This window comes from Eulemur rufifrons, chromosome 10 (assembly GCF_041146395.1).
Source record: "Eulemur rufifrons isolate Redbay chromosome 10, OSU_ERuf_1, whole genome shotgun sequence".
NCBI lineage: Eukaryota > Metazoa > Chordata > Mammalia > Primates > Lemuridae > Eulemur > Eulemur rufifrons.
Window position 1 is genome coordinate 33312222 of NC_090992.1, and position 15718 is coordinate 33327939.

Genomic DNA, 15718 nt, shown 5'->3' on the forward strand with positions numbered 1-15718 from the left:
GAGAAAGCAAAGAGTCAAGGGTGACTCCAAGATTGGGGGCCTGAGCTTAGGATGTGGGTGACCCCTCTTCCAAAAAGCCCTCCTGGAAGCCCACAGCTCCCTGGCTCTTGCCTGCTCCTTTGCAGGCTGGGGCCCCCGGGCAGTGGTAGGACTTGTTTCCTGCCCTGCGCTGGAGTGTTTGATGAGTGAGTGAGAGGGGGAGGCAGGCTGAGCTGGGGTTACCACCTGGCCTCAGCTGCGTGAGGTCAGTCCCTGCCCCTCTCGCCCCTCTCACCCCTCTGGCCCCCTCGGGACCTGTGTTTTCCCACAGGTGCTCTCCAAAAGTGCCTCTAGCTTCAGCCGGTCTCCTCCCTAGAAGAGGACACTGCCAGCCCCCTGAGCCCCCGGGGCCTCCTCTCCTGCCTCCTGCCCAACCTCAGCCTCAGACACTGCAGTGTCTTCCTTCCCCGCTGGGACCCATGGGGCAGGTTGGGACACATGGCTGGGGCGTGAGTCGGCCTCACCAATGAGGGTGGAGGGGGTACCTGGGACACGGCCCCGCTCCTCCCTTCCCAGAGCTCTGCACAGCCAAGGGTGGCACAGCTGTCCCCATATCACTGCCTCCCAGAGTCAGAGGGCCTGGCGCGCAGCCGCCCCGACCTGCCCCTCCTGGAGTGTTGTGGGGAAGAGTCAAGTCAGACAGGAAGGCCTGGGGCTGCTGGCCCCCGCAGGAAGGAATGCCACCCGGGTGAGCCTGTGGGGCCCAGGGCAGCGTCATGGCTGCCCCGCCCTCCTCGCTGTCACGGGTGTGGCCTGGCCTCTGCTTCCCCTGCCCAGCCCGGCGTCTGCACAGTCGCACACAGCTTGCCTTGCTGCCGGGACAAGCCGAGGGACCACAACCACAGGTAATGGGACCTGAGCTTGGGTGAGCCATGGGGTGGGGAGTTAGCTTTTGAGGGATAGGAGGAAACAGGGTCCTCAGTAGGTTTGAGGCAGCGTGGTCCCTCGGCGCACCTGGGTTTGAATCCCAGCTGTGCACCTTCGCAGCTGGATGATAACCTCGGTCTCTGTCTTGGGAGAAATCAGGGGAGGATGACAAATATTCCCCTCCCAGGTTGTTTGGAGGTTTCTACCAGCCTATGCCTGGCCGTGGCAGGTGACCAGCTCCTGATTTTGTCACCAACTTGCTGCGGGACCTTCAGAAAAACCCTTGCCTTCTCTGAGCCTCAGATTTCCGATCTGTGAAGCGAAGGGTTTGACTGGATCTCTGGGGGACCCTCTCATGCTGCCGTCGTGGAACCCAACACCTAAGGAGAGTGAGGTGTCCCCAGAGGTCTCAGCCTCTGCACCTTGACCACCCAGTGAAGGCAGCTGCCCACCCTTGTCCCTCCTGGAGCAATCCACCCCGGGCCTCGGCCAGGCCTTGTAGACTTGGGAGGAAGAAGAGGCCAGTTGTCGCCTGTGGGCTCAAAGGGCCCCCCTGGGGAGAAAGTGCTGGATGGAGAGCTGGGCTGTGGGAGGGCCCTGCTGCCTGTCACAGCCTCACGCAGTGGTGTGGCCCCAGGGAGGGGGCTTGACAGACCCCTCAGAGCCCCCATCCCCCAGCGCCAACCCTCCCTCCAGGGCTGTCACCCTCATCCCGGAGCCGCCTCTGCTCGGAGCAGCCCGGCGTTCAGGCCTCAAGCCAGACTATTTTCCTTCTGGGGGGATGAGAGAGGCCAAGGTCTCGTGCTTATTTTCTTCTGTCTTGTTTAGAAACAGCCCAGAAGAGTTCAGAGCCCTAATTAGGGAGTCAGGAGTGTGCACTGGGGGGAGTGGGGGGGAGTGAACTCGGGCCAGCATAGCCCCGCAGAGCACTGGTTTGTCTGCTGGAAATCAGAGACAGACAGAGAGAGATCTCAGCCAGGGCTCGTGCTGGGCCCTGCCCTGCCCTCCACCTTATTTCACCTTCACAACAACCCTGTGTGTGAAATCCACATCCTTTTTTTTTTATTAGCAGCTTTTTCTAGATATGATTCACATACCATAAAATCCAACCTCTTTTAAAGCATACAATTCAGGGTTTTTAGTATATTCACTGAGTTGTGAAACCATCATCACTACCTACTTTAGAACATTTTTATCCTCCCCAGGATGGACCCTGGGCCCTTTAGCAATCACTACCCCTTTCGCCTGCCCGCTGGTAACGCGTCCGCTTTGTCCCTAGGGACCTGGCTGTCCTGGACATTTCCTATGAATGGAATCATGCAGTGTGTGGCCCTTCTGACCAGTTTCTTTCACTTAGCGCCATGTTGCCAGGGTTAACCGCTGTCGCTGTGTGTCAGCACTTCCCTCCTCCCCACGGCTGGGTGGTACTGTATTGCATGATTGTATCACATTTTGTTTGTCCATTCGCCAGTTGATGGACGTTTGGGTTGTTTCCACTTTTTGGCTGTTCTGAGTAATGTTGTTATAAACATTCGTGTACAAGTCTTTGTGTCGATATAGGTTTTCAATTTTCTTGGGTATATTCCTAGAGTTGGAATTGTTGGGTCATATGTAACTCTACGTTTAACATTTTGACAAACCACCGAACTGTTTTCCAAACTGACCGTCATCTTATACTGTTAACCAGCAATGTTACGAGGGCTTCAGCTTCTCTGCATCCTCAGCAGCACTTGCTATTGTCCGTGTGTCTTATTTTAGCCATGCTGGTGCGAAGCGGTATCTTACTGTGCTTTTGATTTGCATTTCCCTAATGCCTATAATGTGGAGCATCTCTCCATGTGCTATTGACTGTTTCTTCATCTTCTTTAGACAAATGTCTGTTCAAACCCTTTGATCATTTTTAAACTGGGTTATTTGTCACTTTACTATTGAGTTGTAGGCATGCCAATTTTTCCAGGTGAGGATTCTGAGCTTCCGCAAACGGACTTGGTTGCCCCGGGTCTCACAGAGAGTGAGGGGTAGAGGTGGGATCTGAATCCAAGTGTGTCTGACGTTCGAGAACGGACGAGCTCTTGCACTGGACTCCTCCTGTTTGGTTTTTGTTGTTGTCAACTGTGTGTGAAAAACAGAGAGAGAAAGATGGAAAAGAGACTGAGATTCGAGGATGTGAGAGCCATGGCTGGCTCTGTACCTGGGCAGCCACTTTGGTGCCTTGGTGTTTAACTCAGAGCTCCACCAAGCTAGGATGATCAGAGCCAGGGAAAGCCTTTAAAGAGTTTTTGGTTTCTGCCCATTAATCTTCAAACTTATCATGGGCGACTCAAGAAAGTTTTGTTGAGAGCATACTCCCTCCCACCTAGTTTTCTTTTTCCTAAATCCAAAACAAATTCTGATTAGAACCAAAAGCCCAAACCAGGACCAGCATCCCCTAGTGCCGAGCTAGGTCTGAAGATCCAGAGCAGTGGCTGTCTCCCTTTGCGATCGAGCACCCTTCGCAAGAAAACGGCTTTGGGCACCCCCAACATATACATATGTATAGACACATAAATTGTATACAAGTACAGTGGCCGTTAGCTCGTGTCTCAAGGCCCAGTATACGCTTGCAGTGAATTGCATCACCAGTGAGCGTGGACGGAAATCCACCTTTCCAGTGGTTTCTCATCATTCTTTCAGTAAGCAATTGTTTTGTGTGTGAGACTCCCCTAGACTGCCGTTTCCAGCGTGGTAGCACAGCTGAGCTAGGAGCAGGAGCGAGTCTGCCCCGCACTTTTCCTGTTGCTGGTTTGTACTTCCGTGATTAGAGTTATCTCCATCCGCAGTTTCTTTGTAGGGACTCTCTGAAGCCACTTGTCCACACCAAGGGGGCTGATTCAGCGAAAGCTGTATCCTTTGAGCCTCACATCCACCCAGTGGGCTCCCACACACCACAATATACGGCCGTAGTCTGAATGTGGCGAAAAGGGAGCCGTGGCCACGGCAGGCCTGCCTGCGCTGTGGGGCTCCCCACTTCGTGGGCACGACATGCAGCGTCTGACACGGGCCCGGGGGCACGTCAGGGTTAGACCACGTACTGCTAACTATTTTTAGGGAAAAATTACATAGAAATAGATGAACTGATATTTCCTCCTGCACTCTGCCGATTATTGCTTGAGAGACTAATCGGTTCAGAGCTAAGAACATCTAAGCCATCTGCTGCCACTCACCCCTCCGCTTGCCCCTTGCTTGACAGGGTGCTCAGGCCCACCCCAAAGCAGGTGTCAGCTTTAGAAAATTCTTTTATATATTGAGCTGGCAATTACCCTGGTGACTCCCTCAAGGTATGGACCCCTCCTTCTGGGCTCACAGTCTTACCTGGTCCCCTGCCCTGGAGTGGCCCTGCAGAGACTTGGGGACTGTGACCAGGTCCATCCATGAGGTGCTCATTCCTAGGCTGAGTGCCCTGCTCCTCCAGCCACTTCTCTTGGCGTGATTCCTGTACCCCAACGTCTTGTGGATTCTGTTGGTCTCTCCAGACCCTATTCTGTGCAGGACCCAGGAGTGAACCCAGGATGGAGGACTGGGAGGATTGGGGATGGTGGGATGCGGATCACCTTCTTCACTGTAGACTCTGTGCTTCTGTTAATATGACCTAAGGCTGTGTTAATTTTGCTCTGTAGCCATATTACCTTGTTGGCTCGTATCACCATTTTAACAAACATTGGTTGTGCACCTACTGTGTGCTAGGTACCAAACTAGGTGCTTGTGCTAATATTTTCTTACCTTCCAGATTATCTTTTTAAAATCCTATATCTTTCTGTATGGACAGTCTCCAAGCTGGGCCCACCCATCCTCTTTCTGCACAGCTGTTATTTTGGAACTTGGGCATCACACTTGCTTTGGCCCCTTTTCATCTTCTTATTTCAGCCTAGGTGCATCCTGAGCTCCTCAGGGGCAACCCCCAGTCCTGGCTGCATACTTGGGTATGCGGTGGCCACAAGGCTCACCCCAGACTCACGGACATTCCATCTAGCATGGTCAGCTGGCTGGGCAGTGTGAGTTGTTATCCCACCTTGAACTGCCCGGACTGACATGGGCCAGAGGAACCCTCTGCACGCTTGGACTCTTTGTCCTTAGATCTAAGTTCATATCCAGACCCCTCACTTGTGGTCTTGGGCAAGTCCTTTTCCTTTCTAGGCCTCAGTTTTGATCTCCCGGGTGCAACACTGTGGAATTCTAACTTGGAGAAGGGGAGAGCCCCTCAAGCCTGGGGAGTGGCCCCGGGGTAGGAAGGAAGGGGGAGAGTGGTGAGGAAGAAGAAGGGGTATGGACAAGTGGAAGGTGTCATAAAGGGAAGGGGAGATGCTAAGAAACTTTGCAGGCCTAACACGATTTCTTTAAGCTCTTAGGTTCAGCACTTAAGTTTATGACTTCTTTTTATGAAGTGCTTTTTCTAAGCCAGGGGCTAGAATATAGCAGGGAGCAAGAAAATATGATTTCTACTCCCAGGGAGCTCAGGGTCTAAGTCCTTTCCATCTCAATCCTCACAGCAACCCTCCTAGACAGTACCACTATCTCCATTTTACAGATGAGGAAACGGAGGCTGAGCGAGGTGAAGTGATTGGAATCATGGAGCTGGGAAGCCAAGTGGAGAAGTATGACCTGAAGCAGGCTCTGTCAGACCCATCGCCCGAGTGGCATAATCAAGGCACCTCTCAGTACAGCATCCTGGCTAAGGACATGATAGTTTCGCCACACGCTTTCCCACCCACAACCCCGCTTGAGCTCCAGAACCCTAAGTGAATGATGTTATTCCTGCTTTATGGATGAGAAGAAGGACCTAGAGGAGGGAAGTCACATGTCCAGGGGGCCAGGGTGGGTTAGCGGCAGGCCGGTACCAGACACTCAGTCGCATGGCATCTAGACTCAGTCCCCCCGACCCAGCCCTGCTCTAAGACAGGCTCAGAGAGTAACTAAGAGGATACGCTGCCCACAACCTGCGATTCCAGAGCTGGTGCGAAGACCATTTCTGTTCCATGCCCCAGGTTCCCAGAGTCTGTTTTTGACTCAGTCCTCTCCCCAACTGTCCTGATTGAGGGGTGGATGAACTCTGGACCCAGGAGGTTGGTGCTGTCCAAAGTGAGAAGTGAGATTAGATTGCCCAGGCCTGGATTCTAGGACAGAGAGGCTGACCCAGCACTTCAGGGACTGAACAAGATGGCATTTCCCAAAACTGTGCTGGAGGATTTCTACTCTGCCTTCTGAACTGCATCCTGGAGAAAAGGATTGTGTTCTTGCACAGTCTGGAGAAGGATTGGATTAAAGAAAGTGAAAGAGCTTTCTCTCCTACAGGCCTTCTCAGAGCCTTTAATACACTATTGCACATCGTGGGGCTCCAATAGGAGGACTGTGGAAAGCAGTGTTGCCCAAACTTGTTTGGACACATGATCTCCTTTTTCTTGGAGCATTTCAAGGGCCTACAGTTGCACCAAAAGATACTATAGGTACATGCTGTTCTGGACCGTCTTGCAGGTTATGTCAAGCCTGAGTCTGAGTTTTTTGTTGATTGAGTGGATTAACCTTGAACGCTTTAACTGAATACTAACTGCATTAGTATCCTATTAATAGAATGTCAGAGCTAGAAGAACCTTACAGAATGCAGCCCAACTTCCTCTACAGATAGGGAAATTGAGGCCCAGGGCAATCCAGCAGTATTTGGAAGAGGGAGGCTGGAGGCAGGCCAGCCAGTTGGGAGACTATTGTAACACTCATGGGAGAGGTTCTGGTGGTCTGAGTGGACCGCACTCTGCCTAACCCTTGTTAACAATACAGATTTCCCTGAGCTATATCCTAACCCTAACTTTATGCCTAACATCAGAGCCCTGAATAAGAACTTCCAAAGGAGAAAATCCTAGGAATCTACTGTCAACATTGCTCCCAAGGAAATATGATCCTAAGCCAAATTTGGGAGACAGTGTGCAAGCCTAAGGAGAGAGGAAACTCTCATTTACTAAGTGCCAATGTTCTAGGCTTGTTATGGACACAGCGTTAGTTAATCCCCACAATACTCTGGAGGATAGATATTGATATCCCATTTTATAGATAGGAAAACTGAGGCTAAGAGGAGCCAGGCAGTGGTAAGAACATAATTATGGCCAGCTCCAAACCCCTTGTTCCCTGTAGGTTCTCTTGGGAGGGAGGCAGTAGGGACAGAGAAACCAGGCCTTCTGGAAGGGAAACTGGGGTAGGCTTGGGCTTTAACTGCTGGGGAGGAAGCAGTTAGGACACCCTTCCTGCCTTTCAAAGCTTGGGGGCTCGGATTACAGCGGAGTCAGAGAAGGAACCTGGTTTAGGAAGGAAGATGTTCGGCATTTGCGGGGCCGCCGCTGTGCCAGGCCCTGGGGTAAGAGCTTGTGGTAGGCAAAATAACGCCCCCCGGAGATGTCCACATCCTAATCCCTGGAAACAGACTATGTTAGGTACATGGCAAAGAGGAATTGAAGCTGCAGGTGGAATTAAGGTTGCTAATCAGCTGACCTTAACTCGGGAGATTACCCTGGGTGGGGTGGGTGGCCCAGTGTGAGAATCCTTAGGAGCAGAGGAGGGAGGCAGCGGGGAGAGGTCAGACTGGTGCCATGTGAGCTCTCACCCTGCCACTGCTGGCTTTGAAAATGGAAGGAGCCACGAGCCAGGGACAGTGCATGGCCTCTAGGAGCTGAAAAAAGCAAGGAAAAAGAAGAATAAGGAAAAAGACACGGAAACAGATTTTCCACTAGAGCCTCCAGGAAGGAACACAGCCCCTTGACACCTTGCTTTTAGCTCCGCGAGACCCATGCCGGACCATCTAGCTGTGAGATATTAAATTTGTTTTAAGCCACTAGATTTGGGAGTATTTGTTACCGCAGCGATAGAAAACCAGTGAGGAGCGGAACCAGGTCTAGGATGGCTTCGTGCTCTCAGCCAGTGCCCAGGTCTCCAGGGCACCGTCTTCAAGGCAGCTGCCACTCAGCAGGTCTCAGTGCTGGGGGATGAGGGAAGGCGGGGGCTCGGGGAACCCAGAGCGACCCCAGCCCAGCCTGGAGTTCAGACACAACACCGGGTTTGGGGGCCTCAGGGACACTGCCAAGTCTCGCCCCGGAGGCTGGAGTGAAGCCCGTGGACCCTGGTCTGCCCGCAGCCTGCTGGGCTCTGGGGAAGCTCAGCGCTCTCCCCACGCATTTGTCTCAACTAACGTGCTTTGACTGCAAGTCACAGAAACCACCTCCGGCCACCAAGAAAGGGCTTCCTTGGGAGGACAGGGGGTCTCACAGAAGGGAGGGAATGGGTGAGGAACCAGACTGCAGAAGAGACCATGGCGGGGGCGGAATCAAGAGCACAGCCTCCGCAGGGCTCTGCCTCAGGGCAGACCCACGCCAGCCTTCAGGCTCTGGGTCACTCGTGTCACAAGTCAGGTTCCCGGGGGAAGATGCTGATGCTGTAACCTGGGTAAAGGGCAGTGAGCACCCCAGAGTTTCCGTGTAAAAGGGGCACAGGGAGGGGTGCAATCATTTCAGGGGCTGCTTATCTGGGAGCTGTGTCTCCCTGACAAGGATCTGTTAGAAAGTGGGGGATGCTAGTTTGGGGTGCCTTGGGAAACCGGGGGAGCTCACTGAGAGGACTGTGCTGCCCCGTTGGCTCTGCCCCTGACCTTGTGCCTGTGCCCTCAGCCAGGAAGGGCTTGGCACACTGAGGGCCAGTGCCGAGCTGTGGTTGGATTTCCTCGAAGCAGACTCTCTCGTACTCACCAGAAGATGGGAGCTTCACTGCCAGGGGCGCAAAGACAGCAAGTGTCCACCCTCTGTCCGCTCTGTCCCCCTCCCAGCTGCCGCTCTGTACCCCACGCCCTCCTCTCCCTATTTCCCACCCTGGGCTTGTTTAGCTGAGCTTGCACTGTGCTTCCGGCTCACAGACACGTCTCTCTCGGTGCTCCTGCAGGAAAAGTTGGTGGTCTTTAGCCCGGCATTGATCCTCCCCACCCCCCCCCCCCCCCCAGCTCCTAGCCCTTCAGCAGTCTCCCCCAACGCCTTTTATCCTACTCTGCCTCTTGCCCCCTGTGGCAATCCAACTCAGTCTCAGTTGCCTCAGCCTCCTCCCCCAAGGTGGGACACCGAAGAAAGGTCACCAGCCCCTGAGTCAAGAGAAGAGGTTCTGGAGCCAGTCTTGCCCCTGAGTTGCTACACCACCTTGTGAAGGTTCCTCTCCATTTCAGGGCCTCAGTTTCCCCATGTGTAAAACAGGGCAATAATCCCCATTCTGATTCCCTCCTGGTGGGTTGAGGGTCAAGTAAGCTGGGAGGTGGAGTGCAGTGAGGCGGATGGCTTGGGGTGCCCTGCAGCTCTCCCACCCTGGGCCCAGGCCCTGCCACAGCAGGAGAAATCCAGTTTGGCCAGACCTGTGGGTGCAGAGGGCCTGGTCCCACGATGACTAAGCAGGGCTGGGCTTTCAGAGAAAAGTGCCAGAAAGCTGGGCATTCCAGTTCCTTGTAGGATCAGCCTCAGATGTAGGGGCCGCTGAGACAGGTGCCTAGAGCCTCTGACCATGGGGACAGCTGGGGAACGGGGCTTCCCTGTTGGGGCAGGGCGTGGATTCGAGTCCATCTGTAAGCTGGGAGACCTTGGACAAGTCACTTAGTCTACCTGAACCTCAGTTTCTTCCTGCATAAAATCAGACCTGTGTGGATGAAACAAGATCACAAGTAACATGCCGTGTGCTCTTTCCTCTCCCTGCTTTCTTCTTTCTTTACTTCTCTTTGTCTCAGCTCCCTGTGGTCCATCTTGGCTCAAAGGAAGTAACTTGCCATGAACTGGAGATTTTAGAGTTTCCTCTCAGCAGTTCCTCTGCTGGTCCCTGATGTCCCACCGCGAGTGCTCTGTCCCTGTGTGTTAAGTATTGCCCTACAGACTGATCCTTGGTTTTTACATTTTAAAAATCAATTTATCCTTCCTCATAGCAGAAAAATGGGTGGAGCAGAAGAAAAGGTGTGAACAAGGCCATTAAAAGGAGAAACAGGGCTCCCACAGCTCCATCCCCCTCCTGGTGGGCCAGTGTGCTCCAGGACTGCCCAGGAAGTTCCCTGGCTATGAGGACACTTACTCAGGGCCCCACCAGAGGCTAAATATAAGCTGAGTCAGCATCATTTGCATAACACTCCGATGACTTGACTGTTAGTGGCCTCTTTCCTGGTGCTAATGACAGGAGCCGGGAAAGAGATGCCAGCGTCACCCCTTTAGTCTCCCAACATGGACCGAGCCACTACCCTCATTCAACCACTTGATGGCTATGTGGTCCTGGGCAAGTTTCTCAGCTTCTCTGTGCCTCAATATTCTGACCTGTAAAATGGGCACGACCACAGTGAGCCTTTATAGGGTTGTGGTGAGGAATCCATGAGTTACTACAGGTTAACTGTTAGAACATTGCCTGGTACATATTAAGTACTTATAACTGCTTGTTATCATTGGCATCACCATCACATCATCACACCATCACCACCATTTTTGCTTTGTGCCCAGCCCTGTGTAGGGTATGTGTGACACAGAGATGAATCAGCCGTAGTCCCTACTTGGGCTGGGTTCATGATCTGGTGGAGGAGATAAGCCCTGGGTGTGTTAGACCCTCTGCTGAGCCCTGGGCAGAAAACTGAAGGTGACTGCCCCCCTTTTGTTGTGCACGAAGGTGCCCTACACTGAGGAAGAAGAGTCAGGTACCAGCCAGCGTCGACTAAGCCCTAGGAGAATAATGTGCCAGGGGATGGTGGGAGTGGCCTCTGGGCCTCCCCAAATCCCGTTCCTCTCTAAAGCCACTTTCTGCTGTTTCCTGTGTCAGCCACAGCCCCTTGCCTCTGTGCCTTTGCACATACTGTTCCCTCTGGCCCTTCCAAACTTACCCCCAACAGCCCCTCCTTCAGGAACATTTCCTGACTAACCCTGGTCTCATTTGGCCCCTGGGCTCCCATCTACCTCGAAATTCTTTATGGACAGGTCTGTAACTTGTTCACTGCAATATTCCCTGTGCTAGCACACAGTAGGTGCTTAATTAATATGTGCATGTAGGAGAGGACGGTATATTAGTCAGAATTGTGTTCAGCTACATGTGACAAAAGTCCTGACTATAGAGGCTTAAACAAAAAGTTTTATTTTTCTCAAATAATAAGAAAACAGGCATCTTCTGGGAATGGCTCAGCAGCTCAACAATGTATCTACATTGTCACTGGCTTTCCCTCATGGTCACAAGATGACCATTGTAGCTCCTGCCATCACATTCATGTTCAAGAAAGAAGAGGAAGTAGGGCATGGCACCCACCATCTGCCTCTTTTGCCAGGAGAAGCGAAAGCCTTCCCAGAACCCCAGCTGACTTCCACTCAATTCTCACTGGCCAAAGCTGGGTCATATGGCCACCCCCAGCTGCAAGGGAGTCTAGGAAAACAAATAGACTGGAGCTGGAAGAACAAAACTGTAGTTCTATTAGCAAGAAAGAAAGAAGGCCAAGGGTGGTGGCAGGAGGAGGATTAAGGGAGTGGGGAATATGGGTGGTGGGTAGTAATTAGGCAACTAACAGAGGGCTTCCAATTTTGACAATAGGAAAGAATGGTCCAGGCCTGAAGATGCTGTTTGCCCAGGGCTGCAGAGCCGGAAGGAGATGGGACTAGAGAGAGAGCTCACCGCTTGGTGAACTTTGGTCTACTGGACATCAGCCAGCAGCTCTCTTTCCCCCGTAGGGCTGTAAAACTCTTCCTCCACTCTACTTGACATGCTGGCATTACAGATCATCGCAACCAGTGACCATGCACTGTCACCTGCTATGTGCAAAGAATCCTTTTCAATATATAAATATGGCCTGGAGGTTTACGATTATCAGTCATTCATGCCTTGATCTCAATTCATTTTAATGGCTAATGACTTCCTAATGCTTAGCTGAATTCTGCCCTGAGAAATGGGAATTTTTTATTCTAGAAAAGGGCAATCAGCCTGGGGCCTAGGAGATGGGGTAAGAGCGAGGTTGGGGCTGGACACTGAATGTCCAAGGGCAACAGGAAGTCTGTAGAGGAGGAAACTCACATCCGCTGAGCCCTGCTGAGGGCTGTCCTGCCATTTTCACAATAGCATGCGGTAGGCATTAGTATTGTCTCCATTTCACAGATGAGGAACCTGAGGCACAGGAAGTGGTTCAGTAACTTACCCGAGCTCCCGCAAAGCCCGGGCAAGTGGCAGACAGGACTGAAAAGCAGGCAGTCTGACTCTAAGACACAGGGAAAGACATTGCCTTGCCAAGGTCTTAAGGTAGACTCTCTAGACCAGCGGTTCTCAATTAGGGGTAATGTTCCCCCCAGGGGACATTTGACAATGTCTGGAGACATTTTTGATTGTCACAGCTGAGGGGGAGAATGCATCTGGGAGAGACTGCTAAGCATCTTACAATGCACATGACAGCAAAGATGAACTGGTCCCAAATACATGTCGGTAGTGTTGAGGTTGCGAAACCCTGGATCAAATGAGTCAGAAAATAGTCAACCTACTGCCTCTCGGATTTGAAGCCCTAGACTCAGAGCTGGGAGGAGAAGAAATAGGGCATGGCAGGGTGGGGACTCACTAGGTGCTCACAGCGCGGGTGGGGAAAGATTTCTCACACAAAGGTTAAGACACAAAAAAGTAAAAAGTTTATTTAGTTTCCTGAGAAGGAAAGAAAGAAAGAGAGAGGAAAAAGAGAGAGAGAAAGAGAGAAAAGAAGGGCAAATGGCATGGCACTGAAGAAAGCAGGGGAAATGCGGCTCAGACTTTTAAAGGGTAAAAATGGCTTTTTTTTTTTTTTTCTTTGCTGCAGACTGATAATGGGAGGCAGCTGGCAGCTGTTTCTAGTTTTCGCTCTCTCTTTTCTTTTTCCTTTTCTCTGTGAGGCTGGCTTATCAGAGTCCTTGGGATGTGGTCCGGAGAGAACTGGAGCAGGGAGTTTGCACCTCTGCTGTCTGCTTAAGGCTCTTCAAGGTGGTGAAAACGGAATCTTAGGGATAATGAGTTCATCTTAAAGAAAAGTTGATTCCCAGGTATTTAATCAAACAAAACAAAAGGGAGTTGTGTTGTGAGTTAATTCTTCTTACTTTCTGTGTGGTAGTTTATCTTTCTCTGTTAGCTAGTTTATTAACAAGGCCATCCTTTTAGGACAAGAATCAGAATGAAGCCTGCACCTCTTGGCTAAGCGACTGTAACAGAGACTCAAAACACAGGGGCTGCACTAAAAGTGGAGTTTATTTCCAGTGCACCTAGCAGTCCATAGGCAGGCAGGTCCAGGTAGGCAAGCAGCTCTGTGAATGAGGCCTTGTGGGGACCAGGCTCCTTTGTTTTTTTTTGCCAGCCATTCCCTGGGTGTTGGCCTTGTTTGCATGATTTGAAGTTGGTTTCAAATTTGCATTGAAGCATACAAGAAGCAGGAAAAAGGAAGTAGAGGACAAGTAGAAATTGACATACTCAGAAGTGGAAACAGGTCAGATTGGTTGTAAGATCTAATTGTTAAATTTTCGGGAATCTTGGTCGGTTGTTAAACACAATCTTTATTAAAAATTGAATTACATAAACATACAATTAAACAAATTATATTAAAAACAAAGGTAATTAAGTACTCAAAATATATCGCTTCCTAATTTATTTTTACTACATTCTGCTTTCATCTACATTCTTGAGATTATTCACATCTATTTTATCTGCATGCTGAACATAGTGCATAATGTTGGTGCTACTGTGCATCTCTTCCCAACTCTGTGCTCAGTGACATCACAGTGGTAGCTTCAAATCAGTCATGGTCGAGGCTTTACACCACAAAAATCAGTTAACTCTACAAATCAGAGCTTGTTTGGTCGATTGTCTAAATTTAAGAAAATGTTCAAGAAAAATGTTAATAATGCAGGTTAAACCTAAAACTGTGTTGCCCCCCTAGCCATTACATTGTGAATAGCACAAGAAGTTGAGGAAATAGTCTCTCTAAATTTGAAAACTATTATTTGATTCAGCAAAGAAGTTGCTCACATCACTGACAAATGAGTGAAGTTACAACAAATGTCTTTGTTGTTTCACTTTTGTCTTGCTCATTAATGTAAAAGAAAATATCAGCCAATATTCACACTGGAAGTACTCTCATTCATCCATGATGCGAACAACTTCCTTTCTGAATTTGGTAGCAATCAAGCATTTAATTGTAATCTGATTTTGTGACACTATTGTTGACAATGGATTTATAAAAACTGATGGTGGATTTTGCTTGAGACACCAAGTTGCACTGAAGTTCTAGGTGTATGGAATTCACAATAAAGAGCACTGTATGTTTTGTTTTTTGCAAACTGTGTGCTATGCATTCTTTACATCAGCAAAATTTATAGCAAACATATGTGTGTATACATATATATGTATACCCTCCCACCCCCAAAGCCATTGAACATTTCTCAGCACACCGCTGCACAGATCCCATCCACTCACATTCCATTGGCAAGAATGTAGTCACATGGCCACACTTAGCTTCAAGGGATTCTGGGAAATGTAGTCTCTAGCTGGGTGGCCATGTTCCTTGCTAAAATGCAGCCTGTTGGGGAGCAGCCCCACCAAGGCAGCTTCATGTATTTTACCCAGGGGAGAGCACCAGCTCCCGGAGGTTAGAACGGTTTGGACTTACCAAGGCCACAGTTATGGGCCTTCTGGGCTCACCTGAAGGCCCACCTCTAGAATTACTTCTAGCTCCCTTCAGGAGCTTGAGAAAGCACAGAGAATGGTGTCCTGAAGGGGTTTTGCTTCCGCGCCTTCAAGGGCTGCTTCCTGCCCTCACCTTCACTTTCGGGATTGTTAAAAGAAAAACTTTAAACAAATCAAATTTAATTGAGTTTAATTAAGCAAAGAATGATTCTCCAATCGGGCAGCCCCCGAACCAAAATAGGTTCCGACTGCCTCTGGGCTGCCACGTGGCCATAACACTTAGGGACAGAAAAAGGAAAGTGGAAGCGAGGTACAAACAGCTGAACTGGCTACAGCTCGCATCTGCCTTATTTGAACACGGCTTGAACAGTTGCCCGCCTGTGACTGGCTGAGACTCGGCCACTTGTTACAAGAGTAGGTTACAATCTGTTTCCACCTCCAGTTAGGTTACAGTTCACCATGCGTGGAGAAACCTCCAGGCCCAACTTAAAACATGTAAGGAGGCACCTTTAGGCTGAACTTAATTTAACAGGGTGCACTAAATAGAATGTGGGCTCTGGAGTGCCAACTCGGTGCAAGTCATTTCACCTCTTTGAACCTCAGTTTCCTCCTCTATGGAATAGGGTAATAAAACTCACCTTGCAAGATTATTGTGAGGGTCAAATGAGACAATATTTTGGGAAAATGTTCTATTGTCTAGCAACTGCAGTTCAAATGTAAGGAGTAATTAATCCCAGTTCTTACTTGACTGGCCTGTGGTCGGGCTCAGATGGAATTATGGACACATACGCCCTTTATAGAACTGTTAAGCAGTCTTAGGCGGCATCTTACATTTTTAAGTAATGAAAAATTATTGGTTATTTTATTATAACAAAAGCAATGCTGTATTCATAGAATTTAGGAAATGTAAAGTAAAAAAATAAGAAAATAAAAATACCCATTAACAACCCAACATAAGTGACTGAGGCAAAGATCTCAATCAATGGAGGTTTATTAAGCCAAAGTTTGAGGACATGCCCAGGAAAAGCACAAACCACACAAGCATCTCTGGCCTGTGCTCTCCAAAGAGAGATTTGGGAACTTCAGCATTTAAGGGGAGAGGGCTCACAGAAAGAAAAAGGAGGAG